General features: G+C 50.8%; 1 pseudogene; it reads left to right on the top strand.

Moving 5' to 3' along the window:
* The first annotated feature begins 2,301 nt into the window (after positions 1 to 2,301).
* On the top strand, positions 2,302 to 4,400 carry LOC100390395 (interleukin-21 receptor pseudogene; annotated as a pseudogene).
* The last annotated feature ends 11,541 nt before the right edge of the window (positions 4,401 to 15,941 follow it).

Here is a 15,941-nt window from a genome sequence, read left to right as displayed (position 1 = left end):
AATCCCAGCACTTTGGGAGGCTGAGGCAGGCAGATCTATTGAGGCTAGGAGTTTGAGACCAGCCGGGCTAACATAACTAAACCCTGTCTCTACTTAGAATGCAAAAATTAACTGACCATGGTGGCACACACCTTTAATCCCAACTACTCAGGAGGCTGAGGCAGGAGAATTGCCTGAACCCAGGAAGTGGAGGTTGCAGTGAGCCGAGACCGTACCACTGCACTCCAACCTGGGTGACAGAGTGACACTTCATCTCAAAAAAAAAAAAAAAATGTAGCCTGTGTTTGGGCCTGTAATCCCAGCACTGTGGGAGGCTGAGGTGGGCAGATCACTTGAGCCCAGGAGTTGGAATCCAGCCTGGGCAACATGGCAAAATGCTGCCTTTCCAAACACTACAAACATCTTCCAGGTACGGTGATGCATGCCTGTAGTACCAGCTACTTGGGAGGCTGAGCAGGAAGGATTGCTTGAGCCCAAGAGGTCGAGGCTATAGTGAGTTCTGATCACACCACTACATTCCAGCCTGGGCAACAGAGCAAGGCCCTGTCTCAAAAAGAAAAAGAAAGAAAAAAGAGAAAACACCCTGTTGGTTGTTTTGTGCTTCTGTCTGTGGTACGTCAGTTCTAAGGTATCTGGTTCCTGGTCGGCCTTGCTCTGCTGAATCCCCAGTGCCTGCAACAGTGTTTGGCAGGAACTTAATACATGCTTTGTTTTGTTTTTGAGATGGGATCTTGCTCTGTTGACCCTGCACTGGAGTGCAGTGGTGATCATAGCTCACTGCAGTCTTGACCTTCTGGGCTTGGTCCTACTGCCTTAGACTCTCAAGTAGCTGGGACTGCAGGATGGTGCCACCATGCTTGACTTGTTTATTTTTTGTAGAGACAGAATTGTGTGATGTGGCCCAGGCTGGTCTCAAACTCCTGGGCTCAAATGATCCTCCTTCCTCAGCCTCCCAAAGTGGTTAGAAGCATGAGCCACTGCACATGGCCTATAAATGTGTTTTGAATGAATGAATGAGCTGATGGATAACAGAAGCTCTTCTTTATCCTGAGCTGCATATGGACTCAAAGGGACACATGGACTTTGGAGTTGGGGGGGTTTGAATTTGAATCCCAGCTCCAGCATTCACTGGCTGTGTGACCTTGGGTGAGTTGCTTAACCTCTCTGAACCTCTATGTCCTCATCTGTAAAATGGGAGTAACTATTGTGAGGGTTGGGAGCGACCATTCATGGAAAACATGTAGCTGAGGGCCTGGTACCTACTAAGTGCTTAAAAATTTATGCAGGAGACTGGCTATCCTGGGGTCTCAAAACCATGACTCAGCCTGTGTGGGCAAGTGAGTGGCCTTTGCAGCTGATGGATAGATCAACCCTGGGGGCTCCTGACTTTTCAAGTCGTATGAGCCCTGAGTGATCATCTGAAAGGTGGGCACTGTGGTCCTCTGCACACAGCGGCCTCCTGGGAGTGGAATCACTAAGCAGGGAGTGGAATCACTGGGGATACAACCATAGACGGAAGAGACAAGACTTGTGCCTGGGGCCAAGTGTCTGTCTGGTGGGGACACAGAAACCAAGAGAGTGCTGGGTTTCAAGAAACATCAAGGAGGAGGGGAAGGAGGAGATGGCTAAGGTGTCACTCAGACCTCAGGCCCTCCTGCTCTCATGTCTCCTTGACTCAGGAATCTTAGCCCCTGCCTGGGCTGTGGGGCCACCAGCTGTCTGAATGGTCAGGCTACTAAGGGTAGCAACTCCCTTCTATGAGTGGGGTAACTGAGGCCCGGAGTAGGAGGGGGACACCAGTGGGGACCCTCACTATGGTGGGAGCACATCGTGGTCCTGATTTCTCCCTCTCTCCCTCCCTCCGTCCCTCCTCCCTCCCTCCCTGCTTCCCTCTCTCCCTCTCTCCCTCTCTCTCTCTCTCTCTCTCTCTCTCTCTCTCCCTCTCCCTCTCCCTCCCACCTCTCTCTCTGTGTCTTTGTCTGTCTTCATGTCTTTTTCTCTCTTGATATCTCTTTGTCTCTGCATCTATGTCTTTCTGTCAGTTTGAATGCTCACCTTGGCTGGGGCACAGTGGCTCACCCCTGTAATCCCAGCAATTTGGGAGACCAAAGTGGGTAAAACACCTGAGGTCAGGAGTTCAAGACCAGTCTGGTCAATATGGTGAAACCCCATCTCTACTAAAAATACAAAAATTAGCTGGGTGTGGTGGTGCATGCCTATTAGTACCAGCTACCTGGGAGGCTGAGGCAGGAGAATTGCTTGAACCTGGGAGGCAGAGGTTGCAGTGAGCCAAGATAGTGCCACTGCACTCCAGCCTGGGCAACAGAGTCAGACTGTCTCAAAAGAATAAAAGTAAAAAAATAAGTAAACCCTCACCTTACCCTTGTCCTGTGCTATGACTCACTCTCTTTTTCTCTCACAGAAATGGGTGGATGCAACCCTCACCGCCTCCATCCTGGAGCTGGGACCCTGGAGCCCAGAAGTGCCCTCAGCCCTGGAGGTGTACAGTTGCCACCTACCACGGAGTCTGGCCAAGAGGCTGCAGCTCACAGACGTGCAAGAACCGGCAGCGCTGGTGGAGTCTGACAGCGCACCCAGGCCCAGCTTCTGGGCCACGGCCCAGAACTCAGGGGGCTCAGCTTACTGGCCGTACGGCCTGCTGTCCATCAACACAGCGACTGTGCTAGATGCAGAGGGGCTGTGTACTGGGCCTTGCAGCTGTGAGGATGACGGCTACCCATCCCTGGATCTGGATGCCGGCCATGAGCCCAGCCCAGGCCTAGAAGACCCACTATTGGACACGGGCACCACAGTCCTCTCTGGTGGCTGTGTCTTGGCTGGCAGTCCTGGGCTAGGAGGGCCCCTGGACAGACTAAAGCCACCCCTTGCAGATGGGGAGGACTGGGCTGGGGGACTGCGCTGGGGTGGCCAGTCACCCGGAGGGGCCTTAGAGAGTGAGGCAGGCTCACCCCCAGCCGGCCTGGATATGGACCCGTTTGACAGTGGCTTTGTGGGCTCTGACTGCAGCAGCCCTGTGGAGTGTGACTTCACCAGTCCTGGAGATATAGGCCCCGCCCCCGAGCTACCTCCGCCAGTGGGTGGTCATTCCGTCGCCACTCTCGAGCCCTGGACTAGGCCAGCTAGTGAGGCTGACTGGCTGTCCAGAACTGGCCACTGGCTACTGGGCCCTGAGCCAGAGTCAAGGTCACCTGGGGTGTGATTGAAGACACCTGCAGCCTTTGGGCTCCCAGATGGGCCCAGCATGATGTTTACATTTTCTGTGTGTGTGCATGTGCATGTGTGTGTGTATGTATGTGCATTTGCAGGTGCGTGTGTGTAGGTGCATGTGTGTGTGTATATGTGCGTGTGTGTAGGTGCATGTATGTGCGTGTGTGTTGGTGCCTGTGTCTCAGGTGCAGGCACAGTGACACATCCATGTGTGTGTGTGAATGCAGGTGGGCCTGGCCTGGAGAGTGCCCATGGTACTCTATGCATTCTGGACCCAGGGAGCTCACCTGAGTGTACCAGGGTGCACAGCAAACGTATCTGTGGGCAACAGATGAAAACAGCCTTCCTCCTTTCCAGGGTCTTGTGTTAGAAACTGGTCCACAGCCCCTCCAGGGCCTTGTGGGATCAGGGCATTGCTTGTGGCAGAGGCCAAGCCCAGCCCTCCAGCATCTGCCTCCAGGAGCTGCAAGAAGTCCATATGGTTTCTTATCACCTGCCAGCAGGAAGGGAAAGAGGTTGCAGTGAGCCCACGGTGACCCCGCCCCAGGTTGGGAAGATTCTGGGAGACCCATGGAGGAAAGTCTGAATCCCAACTCTGATACCTTCTGGCTGTGCTACCTGAGCCAAGTCACCTCCCCTCTCTGGGCTAGAGTTTCTTTGTCTGGACAATGCAAAAGGCATGACCCACTTGGAGGAAACTGATGATGTCACCTGCGTATAGTATGCAGCCCAGAATAGTCCCTCAGTATATGTCAGCTTCCTTCTTTCTGTGGCCACAGCAGAGGCTCTCACAGGAGGTGGGTGGGGGTAACAAAACCCATCATCCCTGACAGCCTGGGCACCCGTGGGGCTGTCCTGCCTCCAGGGGACCACTTGGGGCGGTTTCCAGGCTTAAAACAGTCTGTCTTGTCTCTTGCAAACAGCTCCCCACCAACCAAGATTTCTTTTTCGGACTTCTGCTACTAAGTTTTAAAAAATTCCGTCTGTGCACCCAAGAGATATTTATTAAACACCAATTACGTGCCAGGTCAAGGCTCATGGGACCCTACCCCATGGCACTCATGGAGGGAGGGTGCAGGCCGAAACCAGGCAGTGCCCTGCAGCCACACTTCATGCTGTGGCCCCCCCACCTGCCCCAATTCAACAATTCAATTCAGCGTCATCCTGGAGAATTAGAGGGAAGTCAAGTTGTGTGTCAATGATTTGTCACAGAAGCTGTTGAAATGTAAATTAAGAAGCTAAGAAAATAATTCTTGGCAACATTTTGTTTTTCTTTTTTTTTTTTTTTGAAACAGAGTCTCAGTCTGTTGCTCAGGCTGGAGTGCAGTGGTGTGATCTCGGCTCACTGCAGCTTCTGCCTCCTGGGTTCAGGCTATTCTCCTGCCTCAGCCTCCTGAGTAGCTGGAATTACAGGCATGCACCACCACGCCTGGCTAATTTTTTTATTTTTATTAGAGACAGGCTTCACTATGTTGGCCAGGCTGGTCTCAAACTCCTGACCTCAAATGATCTGCCTGCCTCGGTCGGCCTCTGAAAGTGCTGGGATTACAGGTGTGAGTCACCACGCCTGGCCCCTTAGCAACATTCCCAAGGCACCTCACTAAATATCAGTTTAGTATAGAAGCTAGATGTAGGTGCTAGGTATTGCATAAAACTCATCTCTCTCTCCTCTTTCACTCTCTCTCTTTACACACACACACACACACACACACACACACACACACACACACACATTTTTTAAGGAAATATGTTGTTTTCCCCCAAAGGGTGCCCATCTTAGAAGTGGCTTGGCTTTTTGAAACCCAAGCAAGGTTACAGCAGCAGTGTGATTCCATTCTGGAGCCTGAGAGTTGGAGATAGAGTCCTGGTAATAGCTCTTGAGCTCCTGGATCCAGCCATGCCTGAAACCACATTCCTCCCAGACCATTTAGATATGAGAATCGAAGTCATCATGATGTTCACCAAATATTTCCACCCCTTGCACCTGCACCTGCACCTGCACCCTGGGGAGTCTTGGGAGCCTGGAGGAGGACCCCCACGCTGGCCTGGTCCTGCTGTTCCCTGCAAAGGCCAGACTGCAGGCTGCAGGGCCGTGCCAGGGGAGCCAGCTCTGGCTTTTGGAGCAGGGTTGGGTTGGAAGTCAGCAGAAGTCAGTCCTGTCGAAGGCTCCCTCACAACTCATCTGTGAAGTGGGGTAGCTGGGAGAGGTCGCTGAGAGAATGCATGAGAGTCCTCAGTGCCTGGCAGGAGGCTGGAACATTCTAGAATGCTGATGGTTATAAGAGTAGGACTGTGAGCCTGGGTCAGGGTGTGTGAGACTTGGATGGGAGTGAGAATGAAAGCACAGCTTCTGCATGGGGGAGCAGCCCTCACCACCCCTACACCCACATCTGCACCCTAGGGACTCTTGAGTCCAGATGTGCTGTGGTTTTCACACCCTCTTGGGGGCAGCAAGTTCCAGGAGCCACCTGCAGGTGCCACATGAGCCACAGGCTCTCAGGAAACCAGCACAGCTCTCCTGCACCCAGAGCTCGCTGGGTGAGGGAGGGGAACACAGATGGCTGGGGAGAGCCTGACTGAGGCCAGAAGGGGGGTGCTCTGGACTGGAGCAGATGAGGTTCCTTAGAATTCCACCTTTGAAGGGAACTCAGCTCATAAACATGGGGGAGTGAAGTTGGAGGCTGGGCATAGTGGCTCATGCCTGTGATCCCTGTACTTTGGGAGGCCGAAGCAAGGGGATCACTTGAGGACAGGTGTTCAAGACCAGCCTGGGCAACATGGCAAGACCCCATCTCTACAAAAATTATTTTTTAAAAAATTATCCAGGCGTGGTGGTGCTTGCCTGCAGTCTCAGCTACTCGGGAGGCTAAGGTGGGAGGATCGCCAGAGCCCAGGAGTTTGAGGCTGCAGTGAGCTGTGACTGCACCCCTGTATTCCAGCATGGGTTACAGATCAATACCCTGTCTCTTAAAAAAAAAAAAAGTTGGAGACAAGAGCTGGCTCACCTAGAAGGACGGATTAGTAGGTGGGAGGGTGGACAGAGGATGGATGGATGTGTGAATGGATAGAAGGATCGTATTAGGTTGGTGCAAACGTCTTTGCTGTTACTCTTAATGGCTTTGATAACACGTTTGAAGGAAGAATGGTTGGTCGGATAGACAGAGATAAACAGATACTGGAGACAAAGGTGAAGACAAAACACAAGCCTACAGGCCAGAAACTCTATTTTGTTCACTGCCTTTAGTCCCAGCCTGGCACATAGTAGGCACTCAATAAAGCCTGATTTGTAGCATTTGCTTATTTCCGTGGTGTAATTTCAAGTGCCTGATTTCAGTCTAAACACAGAGTCAGGAAGAGATCTGCACAATCTGCTCTCTTAGCTGATATGAGCGAGTCCCAGATCACTTACTGATGGTAACCCAGACAGCACATCAAGAGGGCCAGGGGGCTTCAGGGAGGAGGTGGTGTTGGTTAGACTTTGAAAAATGAATAGGAGGCTGGGAGCAGTGGCTCATGAGTGTAATCCTAGCACTTTGGGAGGCTGAGGTGGATGGACCATTCTAGGTCAGGAGTTCGAGACCAGCCTGGGCAACATGGTGAAACCCAGTCTCTACTAAAAATACAACAATTAGCTGGGCGTGGTGGCATGCGCCTGTAATCCCAGCTACTTTGAAGGCTGAGACTGGAGAATCCAGGAGGCGGAGGTTGCAGTGAGCAGAGATGGCACCACTGCACTCCAGCCTGGACAACAGGGCAAGACTCTGTCTCAAAAAGAAAAAAATAAATTAAAAAGGAAAAATGTATAGGAGTTGTTAGATGTACCAGCTATTTGGGGAAGAGGGAAGAGCTTGGATAAAGGCCTGGAGGTATCACTAAGAGTCAGAAGCAAATGAAACGGGTGGCTTCTCGCCTTCCAAAGACCACGCCAGAATCGCTAAGCACCCTCACTTAAGAGGAAGGGGGACCCATCGCAACACTTTCCCAGCTGGCACACTCCTCACCTTGCCGTCTGCAAGCTCTGAGGGGCCGACTCATCCATTTGACAGATGAAACAAAGGCACAGCACAGGATGATGATCTGAGGTCACACACTGAATGAGTGGTCGGAGTTGGAACCAGAACTCTGGGCTCCTGGTGCCAATTTCAGTTCTTTTCTTTTTTTGCAAAGTGAGACCCTGTCTCAAAAATTTAAAAAAAGTAAAGGAAAGAAGAGAAAAAAAGTCCTAAGAGACATATCCACCAATTGCAATGTGTAAACCTTACTTGGATCTTTTCTATTTAATTAATTTATTTTAATTTTAATTTGTTTATTTTTTTGGAGAGAAGGAAAGAAAAAAAGGAGTAAAGGAGAGGAAGAAAGAGGAAGAAAAGGAGAGAGAATGGAAATGTCGCTTTATTCTAAAATAGTGGGTATTAATAATGGCCAATCAGTATTTCATGTAAACCTATGAGTAGGTGTGATGTGGTATTGACCCATTTCAGTGCTTTTTCATTATGCTCTGCTGGAAAGCATGCAGATCAAGAGGTTAGGAAGGTTTGACAGACCCCTGTGGGTGCCTGCTGCATCTTCTCATGCAGTAGCCCAGGGATGTGGCTGTCCCTGACTCTGGGAGTGTGGCTACATGACCCAGGCCTGGCCAATAGGACATTTCTTCCCCCTGGCAACAGTACAGTTTAGGGACAGACATACCCTAGCTGGTTCATATTCTCATTCTGCTGGGATTACTGAGCTGTAAGGAGGGGACTGGGAGGGGTAGCAAGAAACACACAAGAAAGCAGAGCTGAGAGATGGAGACATAGTCCTGGTAATAGCTCTTGAGTTCCTGGATCCAGCCATGCCTGAAACCACATTTCTCCTGGATCATTTAGATACATGAGTATAGATGTCATTATGCTGTTCACCAAATATTTCCAGGTTTTGGCCTTCTGGGCACATGGCAGAATTGTACATCCTGACCATCTATAGCCAGAAGGGGCCAAGTGACTGGCAGGGACTAGCCAGTTGTGAGCAGAAGTGGTAAGTCTCACTTTTGGGCAGAGCATTTTTCAGATGGCTGCCAGGCCCCCTAGAGTGTTTTCCTCTCTGTCACAGAGACAGATGATGATGGTGACTGTTCCATCTGCCTGAATGAGGAAATGCAGACTGAAATTTCAGTTCACTTGTGACAGACATGTATTGTGAGCAAGAAATCAATCCTTTGTTGTTTTAAGCTGCTGCAATGGGGCTGTTTGTTATCACAGCATAACCCTGCCTATCCTGACTGAATCAATGGGCTGATACATTTCGTTTTTTTTGCTTAAGCTGGTTTGAGGTGGGTTTCTCTTCCTTGCAGCAGAAAGTGTTCTAGCATTATTCTGATATTATCCCCACAGTAACAACTCTCCTTCCATCCTAAGGAAGAATGCTGTATTAGTCCTTGTGTCACTATAAAGACATACCAGGCAGGGCCAGAATCATGCCTGTAATCCTAGCACTTCGGGAGGCCAAGGTGGGCAGATCACTTGAGGCCAGGAGTTCAAGACTAGCCTGGCCAACTTGGCAAAACCCTGTCTCTACTAAAAATACAAAAGTTAGTTGGGCATGGCGGCGCATGCCTGTAATCCCAGCTACTCAGGAGGCTAAGATATGAGAATCACTTGAACCCAGAAGGCAGAGGTTGCAGTAAGCTGAGATGGCGCCACTGTGCACCAGCCTGAGTGACAGAGTGAGATCCTGTCTCAAAACATAAACATAAAAAAAGAGAGAGAAATACCAGGGACCAGGTGGTTTACACAGAGGCTTAATTGGCTCACAGTTCTGCAGGCTATGTAGGAAGCTTCCAATCACAGAGGAAGGTGAAGGGGGAGCCGGCACATCTTGAGCAGGAGGAATAAAGTGAGAGATATAGACTCTTTTAAAACAACCAGATCAGCCAGGCTTTGTGGCCCACACCTGCAATCCCAGCAGTTTGGGAAGCCGAGGTGGGCAGATCACCTGAGGTCAGGAGTTTGAGACCAGGCTGACCAATATGGTGAAACCCCGCCTCTACTAAAAAAAAATACAAAAATTAGCGGGGTGTGGTGATGTGTGCTTATAGTCCCAGCTACTTGAGAGGCTGAGACAAGAGAAGTGCTTGAATCTAGGAAGCAGAGGTTGCAGTGAGCTGAGATCATGCCACTGTACTTCAGCCTGAACCACAGAATCAGACTCCATCAAAAAACAAACAAACAAACAAACAAACAAACAAACGCCCAGATCTCCCGTGCACTGACATCCCCCCAAGGGGATGGTGCTAAGTTGTTCATGAGGGATATGCCCCCATGATCCCATCACCCCCCTCTCCCCCACCAGGCCTCACCTCCAACATTGAGAATCATAGTTCACGATGAGATGTGGAGAAGACCCCATTCAAAGGGACAAGAGGATCAGGCTCTGGCATTTCTCATGAATGACCTGGGCAAGTCCTTTGCTGTCGCTGAGCCTCAGTTTTCTCTTTTATAAAGCAGGGGTTAGAAATCAGCCTCTCAGCTTGCTCAGGGAATGGAAAGAGAGGTGGGACAAGCCCTTATTAGCTGTGAGTTGTCTTTGTGTTTTTTTGTGTTTGGACAGTCTCATTCTGTCACCCAGGCTGGAGTGCAGTGGTGTGATCTCGGCTCACTGAAACCTCCACCTCCCAGGTTCAAGCAATTCTCCTGCCTCCACCTCCCGAGTAGCTGGGATTACAGGCATGCATCAACAACCCCTGCTAATTTTTCATTTTTAGTAGATACAGGGTTTCACCATGTTGGTCAAGCTGGTCTCGAACTCCTGACCTGAAGTGATTCAATCACCTCAGCCTCCCAAAGTGCTGGGATTACAGGTGTGAGTTACCATGCCCAGTGAGCGGTGGGTTATCTTTCTATCATCTTGAGCTAGGCTCCGGGTTATAAGAGAAGAGAGGGCTGTGGCCCCAGCCTTTCCCAGTCTCCTTCCCAGAGAGTTCATAAATGCTTCCCTTCAAATGCCTTGATGCTTGCATTACCCTCTGCGGTGATTCAAAGAACACGTAAACCCAGCTCCCCAACCATCTACAGTTCCTGCGAGATCTCAGCCTGGGATGCTGTCTGGGCATCACAGATGCTCTAACAAGGGAAGGACATGGAGGGAAGTCAAGGCCCAGAAAGAGGCAGTGATTTTCCTGGAGTCCATCATGACCTACCCCATTCCCGAGCACCTTTTGGCCCCCTAGCTGGAGGTGAAAGCCCCTTCCTCCCTCCTGTCTGGGGATGTGGTTTGCCTGGACCCAGCTGCTGGCCCCATGGTATGGCACAGCCCTGCACAGCCCACCCAGCCCCAGGTGCACTGACAGAACCCAGGAAGGGGACTTCCGGTGGAAGATGGAACAGTGAGCATATGTACCGCCCCTCTCAGGAGTCCATTCCACTCACAGTAAAGGAGTAGGCGCTTCCTTCAAATTCTCAACAGGGAAGAACAAGGAGAAGACTCATCTGCAGTCAGGAAACACCCATGCATTCATGCAAGAGGAGAGGATGGAGTCAAGTCTTCACTCAGACGTCACCTTCTTCATGGGTCCTACCTGGGTTGGGCCCTTTATTCAAAGTGCAGCGCCCCACTGCCTGGTTTTGGTTTTTCCATCACACTTATTACACCCTCCAATATGTCTGTTATTTACCCATCATGTTTACTGTCTATCCCCACTAGAGCAGGGATTTAGTCTCCACTGGGTCTCAGAGCCTAGAATAGTGCCTAGTATGGAACAGGTACTAAAAAATATAGAATGAATGAATGAATCAATCAATCAATCAATCAATCAATGGTAGAGTAGGCACTGGAAAAGCAGTATGTGGAGAGGAGGGAACCATCTGCCCCAGACCTAGAAAGGGCACAAAATGAAGTGTAGAGATGAAACAGGCCTCCCAGGAAGTCTGCAGTCAGAGCCAGAGCCCTTCCTCCATTGCTGACACCATGGGACGACCATAGGTTTCCCTCATCTTTAAGGGTGACAAACGTGAAGGTTTTTCTTTTGAAAATTGAAGGCCCCAGGCCAGGTGCAGTGTGGCTCACGTCTGTAATCCCATCACTTTAGGAGGCTGAGGCAGGTGGATCACCTGAGGGCAGGAATTTGAGACCTGCCTGGCCAACATGGCAAAACTCCATCTCTATGAAATGTACAAAAATTAGCTGGGCGTGGTGGTAATCCCAGCTACTCAGGAGGCTGAGGCACGAGAATTGTTGAGCACAGGGGCTGCAGGTTGCAGTGAGCCGAGATGGTGCCACAGCACTCCAGCCTGGGTGACAGAGGGAGAGTCTGTACCCCCCCCCAAAAAACTGATGATCCTGGATAAGAAACTCTTTCATCCTACTCTTAGTCCCCAGCACAATGCTGGCTCCCCCACCACCCCAAAACAAATCCCATCCCTGGAAGGCAGTGTGATGGGAGGTCCCTGAGGCTGGCAGCCTGGAATGCCAGCAGATCCGCTTTTCAGCCTCCAGCCCTGTGGACATGACTTTACCTCCTGTGCCTCAGTTTCCTCATCTATGAAATGGGTATACTGATCAGACAGACATCTTAGGGCTATTGAGGGGCCAGGAGTTAGTGTGTGTAACACGCCCAGAACAGTGTCTGGCATCTGGCAGGCTCAGAAAATCTTGTTTCTAGGACATCATCGATTTTATGGAGAAGTCATGCCTCGTCCCAGTCAGCTCTTACTGGCCGCACCCTGGAGACAGAAATGGACCAAGAGCACAGACACGGGAAACCAAGACAAAGCAACGGCAAACAGAGACAGTTGGGCGGCTGCTGCCACCTGCTGGGCAGCACTGCAATCTGCAGGTGTTGGCTGACGGTGGAGCCCTCACACTCTGCTGTCAGGGAGGAAATGACACACAAACGCATGGATTCAGGACAATCGTCACAGCAGCCCTCTGTGGTAGGGAATACGGGCGATGAGGATGGGGTGAACTGACAGGGGTTTAATTCTACCCTTTGGACAGATGGACCTGTGTTGGGCACTGGGAGGTGAGGAAGGAGATTACACGCACGCACACAGACACACACGTACACACACATATCCATACAGCCAAATACATACATATACAGCATGTATGTGCAGATACATGAACAAAACGTTCATGGACAATGGAATTCAAGGATAAAAATAAGAAACAGAAAATTTCTCAATGTAAGTTCCATCAAGGTCAAGACACTTTGGTGAGCGAGGAGACCAGCCACTTATCTCCTCCCTAAAGAACTGAGGGTCCTGGGAATTTTACCATGGCGATGCCATCTTTTTTACATTGTTGATTGAAGAAAGGTGCCCTTCATAGGTGTATTTTTAAGATTAGAAAACAAAAAGAAGTCAGAGGGAGCCCTATCAAGACCGTTAGGTGGATGCCTAATGATTTCCCACGGAAAAGTTTGCAGAACTGCCCTTGTTTGAGGAGCAGGGAGCAGGGGCATTGCTGCGGTTGAGAAGGGCTCTCTGGTAAAGCTTTCCTGGGTGGTTTTCCGCTAAGGCCTTGCCTACTTCCTCAAAACACTCCCATAACAGCCATGCCAATGCAGACATGGAGGGAGTCCCTGAGTGGCAGTGAGCTGCGCTGAGGACGTGTTTTATGTCACGTGGCATCACAGGCCTGGGCTTTCCAGGCTGTGCACAGATGGATACGGATGGAAATGGGAAGAGGGAAACTGGGAGGGGCCCTGAAGGAGAGGGGTCCAGAGGCTTCAGCAGGATTTGAAAGGTTGGATTTGGCAGAGAATGCTTTCATATATTTGCTTATCTAAGAAAAAGAAAATAGAATTAAGAGTGAGGAACGCAGGACTGTGGGATACAGGGAAGGACACAAAGCCAAGGCATTCAGACCTCATGCAGAAGCCCATCTGGGCTGTGCATTTCCAGCTTTCTCTGCAGGAGACCTGGAGCAACCATCTAGCATTGTTCTGGCAACTCCAAAAGGGCCAGAGTCCTATTTTTGCCTCTTTGTACGTTTTATTTGGTAGATAGTGCTGAACATGTCTGCCAGATTTGCATTCCTTCACAGCCTGGGCATACGCGTTTTAGTTTTCCACAGTTACTATCACTCCCTAATGTTTAACCCAAGGCCCCTTTCCTCTCATTTGTTACCTTCCTGGCCCCTGAAGGCATCTCAACTCACAACTACTGATCAATGCTGTGGCTTCTGGGGACTTCTGTGCAGAGCTTGGAGGGGCAGAGAGCAGCCTTGGAAGGATAGATGGATAGATGGATGGATGGATGGATGGATGGATGGATGGATGGGTGGATGAATGGATAGATGGGTGTGTAGATGCATAGATGGATGGATGGATGAGTAGGTGGATGAATGGGGGGGTGGGTAGATGGGCAGATGGATGGATAGGTGAATGGATGGATAGATGAGTGGGTGGATAGACGGATGTGTGGATGGGTAGATGGATGGATGGGTGGATGGATGGACAGATGAATGGATGGATGGGTAAGTGGGCAGATGGATGAATGGGCAGATGCATGGATGGATCAACAGATGAATGAATGGATAGGTGGATGGACAGATGGATGGATGGGCAGATGGATGGATGGACAAATGGACAGAAGAATGGATGGGTGGATGGACAGATGGATGAATGGATGGATGGACGGACAGATGGATGGATAGACAGATGAATGGACGGATGGACAGATGAGTGGCAGATGAGAGGCTTCATGATGGGTAGGGAGGGGGAAGAGGGAACAAGATTATCCTTGGGCAACGGCTGTAGAAATGTGGGCTGGTGTTCACAGAAGCCCCATCTCACCATCTGAGAGCTGTCCCCACCAACCCTATGTCCTATTTCCCAACACAGGCCCACACTCTCCCTCATCTGGGAGGCACAGGCAGGAAGGAAAGCTGGTTGAACCGGACCATGCACTTGCACCCAGTGCTCTTCAGCTCTTCCCCGGGTTCTCATATGAGAAAACTAAGGCTCTGAAATGTGGATGCGGTGCTCAGTATTTTAAGAATCATTTGCTGGATTCCCAGATCTTTCTTCCACCACATCACACATTCCCAAATAATTAGCATTTGCTCGGCATTTTATGAAGAAGACCGCATCCACTATTCTACATGATTGCCTCAAAAAGTCCCAGAGAACACTACTGTTTCTTAAACTTTAAAGTTTAAATGAAACTTTAAAGAGAAAAAAAAAAGGATGCTAAGGCCTGAGCAGCTGCGGTGCTACATCCCATCTTCCTGTGAGCCAAGACTGGCTTCCAGGAGAGGTTTTGTTCCTTTGGTTTCAACGGGAATAGGACTCACCCTCAGGACTCTGACCCCCAAGACCCTGTCTTTATCCCTCCTCGCCCACAAGTGCAACCCAGAGTGGCCCTTCCTGGGTTGGAAGGTGGGTCAGGTCAGGGGTCCTAAGGGCACATGTTTCCCAGGGAGGACACTTTTCTAGGTGAGAGAAGCTGCAGGTGGGTGTGAGACGCAGATGGCTGGGGCGGGGCACATCCCACCTACAGGGAGCAGCCTCTGCTCAGCACTTCTGTCACAGGCAGAAAGCTAAGCCCATTGTTACTGGAACTTACCATTTTAAAAGAAGATAGACATCTGAATTTTTTTTAAATATGAAAACTCTACATTTAAAAAATGTTGACAACTAACTTAAAAAAATGTAATCATGTGCATTCAAGAGAACTTCAAGGGGTCAGGTCCATCCTGCAGGCCCTGCCGACAGCACCGGCTTGTATCAGCCGAGGTGACTGTGGGCCTGGCCCTGGGTCAGGAGCAGCTCTGTAGGGGGCAGGCCTGGGGCCACTGAGAAGGTGGCGAGGAGGCTGCCCGTGCCCCTCTACATCCCTGAGGCCATCTCTCACCTGCTGGCTGTGGCTGGGCGGGGCTGCTGAGCTTAGCATCGGGGCCTTCCCTCTTCCTTTGGTTTCAACGGGAACAGCCACTCCAGGTTGTTCCGCAGCCGAAAGTGGGGAGTCCCCTAAGGGAATCAGTGGTTCTTTAGGAAACACACGAAACAGAATGGATTTTACTTCTCTTTAATAAAAAAAATAAATAAATCCATTCCACAGGGACTTTTATTTTTAAAGAGGAAAAAAGGTGAAAGAACAAAATAAAACAAACAAAACTGAAACCTACAGGGACTCATTTCTGGCCCATGGGGAAGCAGTAGCCAGGCAGAGGGACACGAGAGCCAGCCCAGCCGGGCCTGCCAGGTGACTCCCAGGCCAGAAAGGAAGCCCCAGGCTCAGCTCTGGGGGGCTCAGTCCCAACCAGGGGTTGAGATGCCCTGCCTGGAGAGGGGCCACAGTCCCCATGGGCAGCAGGGCACACTGCCCCTATTCTACAAGGCGTATCCCACAAGGCCCTTGCTCTCAGTGGCCCTCGGGCATTCAAGGAGCCAGGAGACCCTGCCGAGATGGCTGGAGTCTGGAATGTGAGGTGTGCACAGGAGAGGCCAACTCCGGAGACCCTGAGACAAGATTACCAATTCCCTGTGTGATGAGGCCAGTCCCCAAGGGACAGGCCCAGAAGAGCCTGTGGCACTGGCAGGTGGAGAAGCCCCTCTTTCCAGAGTTCCAGGAGAGTGGGAAACATGTTGGGCTGTGGCTCTGGCCAGAGCACCCGTCCCCTGCTGCACGAGGCTCAGCAGACCCAAGTCTGGGGCACGGTGGCATCTGCCAAGCACCAGGAGGGGTGGCATGGCAGGTGGTGGCTGGGAGGAGGGGATGCCCACAGGGGTC

Source organism: Callithrix jacchus, chromosome 9 (assembly GCF_049354715.1).
Source record: "Callithrix jacchus isolate 240 chromosome 9, calJac240_pri, whole genome shotgun sequence".
NCBI lineage: Eukaryota > Metazoa > Chordata > Mammalia > Primates > Cebidae > Callithrix > Callithrix jacchus.
The sequence above is the reverse complement of the archived record's forward strand: the minus strand, read 5'-3'. Positions and strand labels throughout refer to the sequence as shown.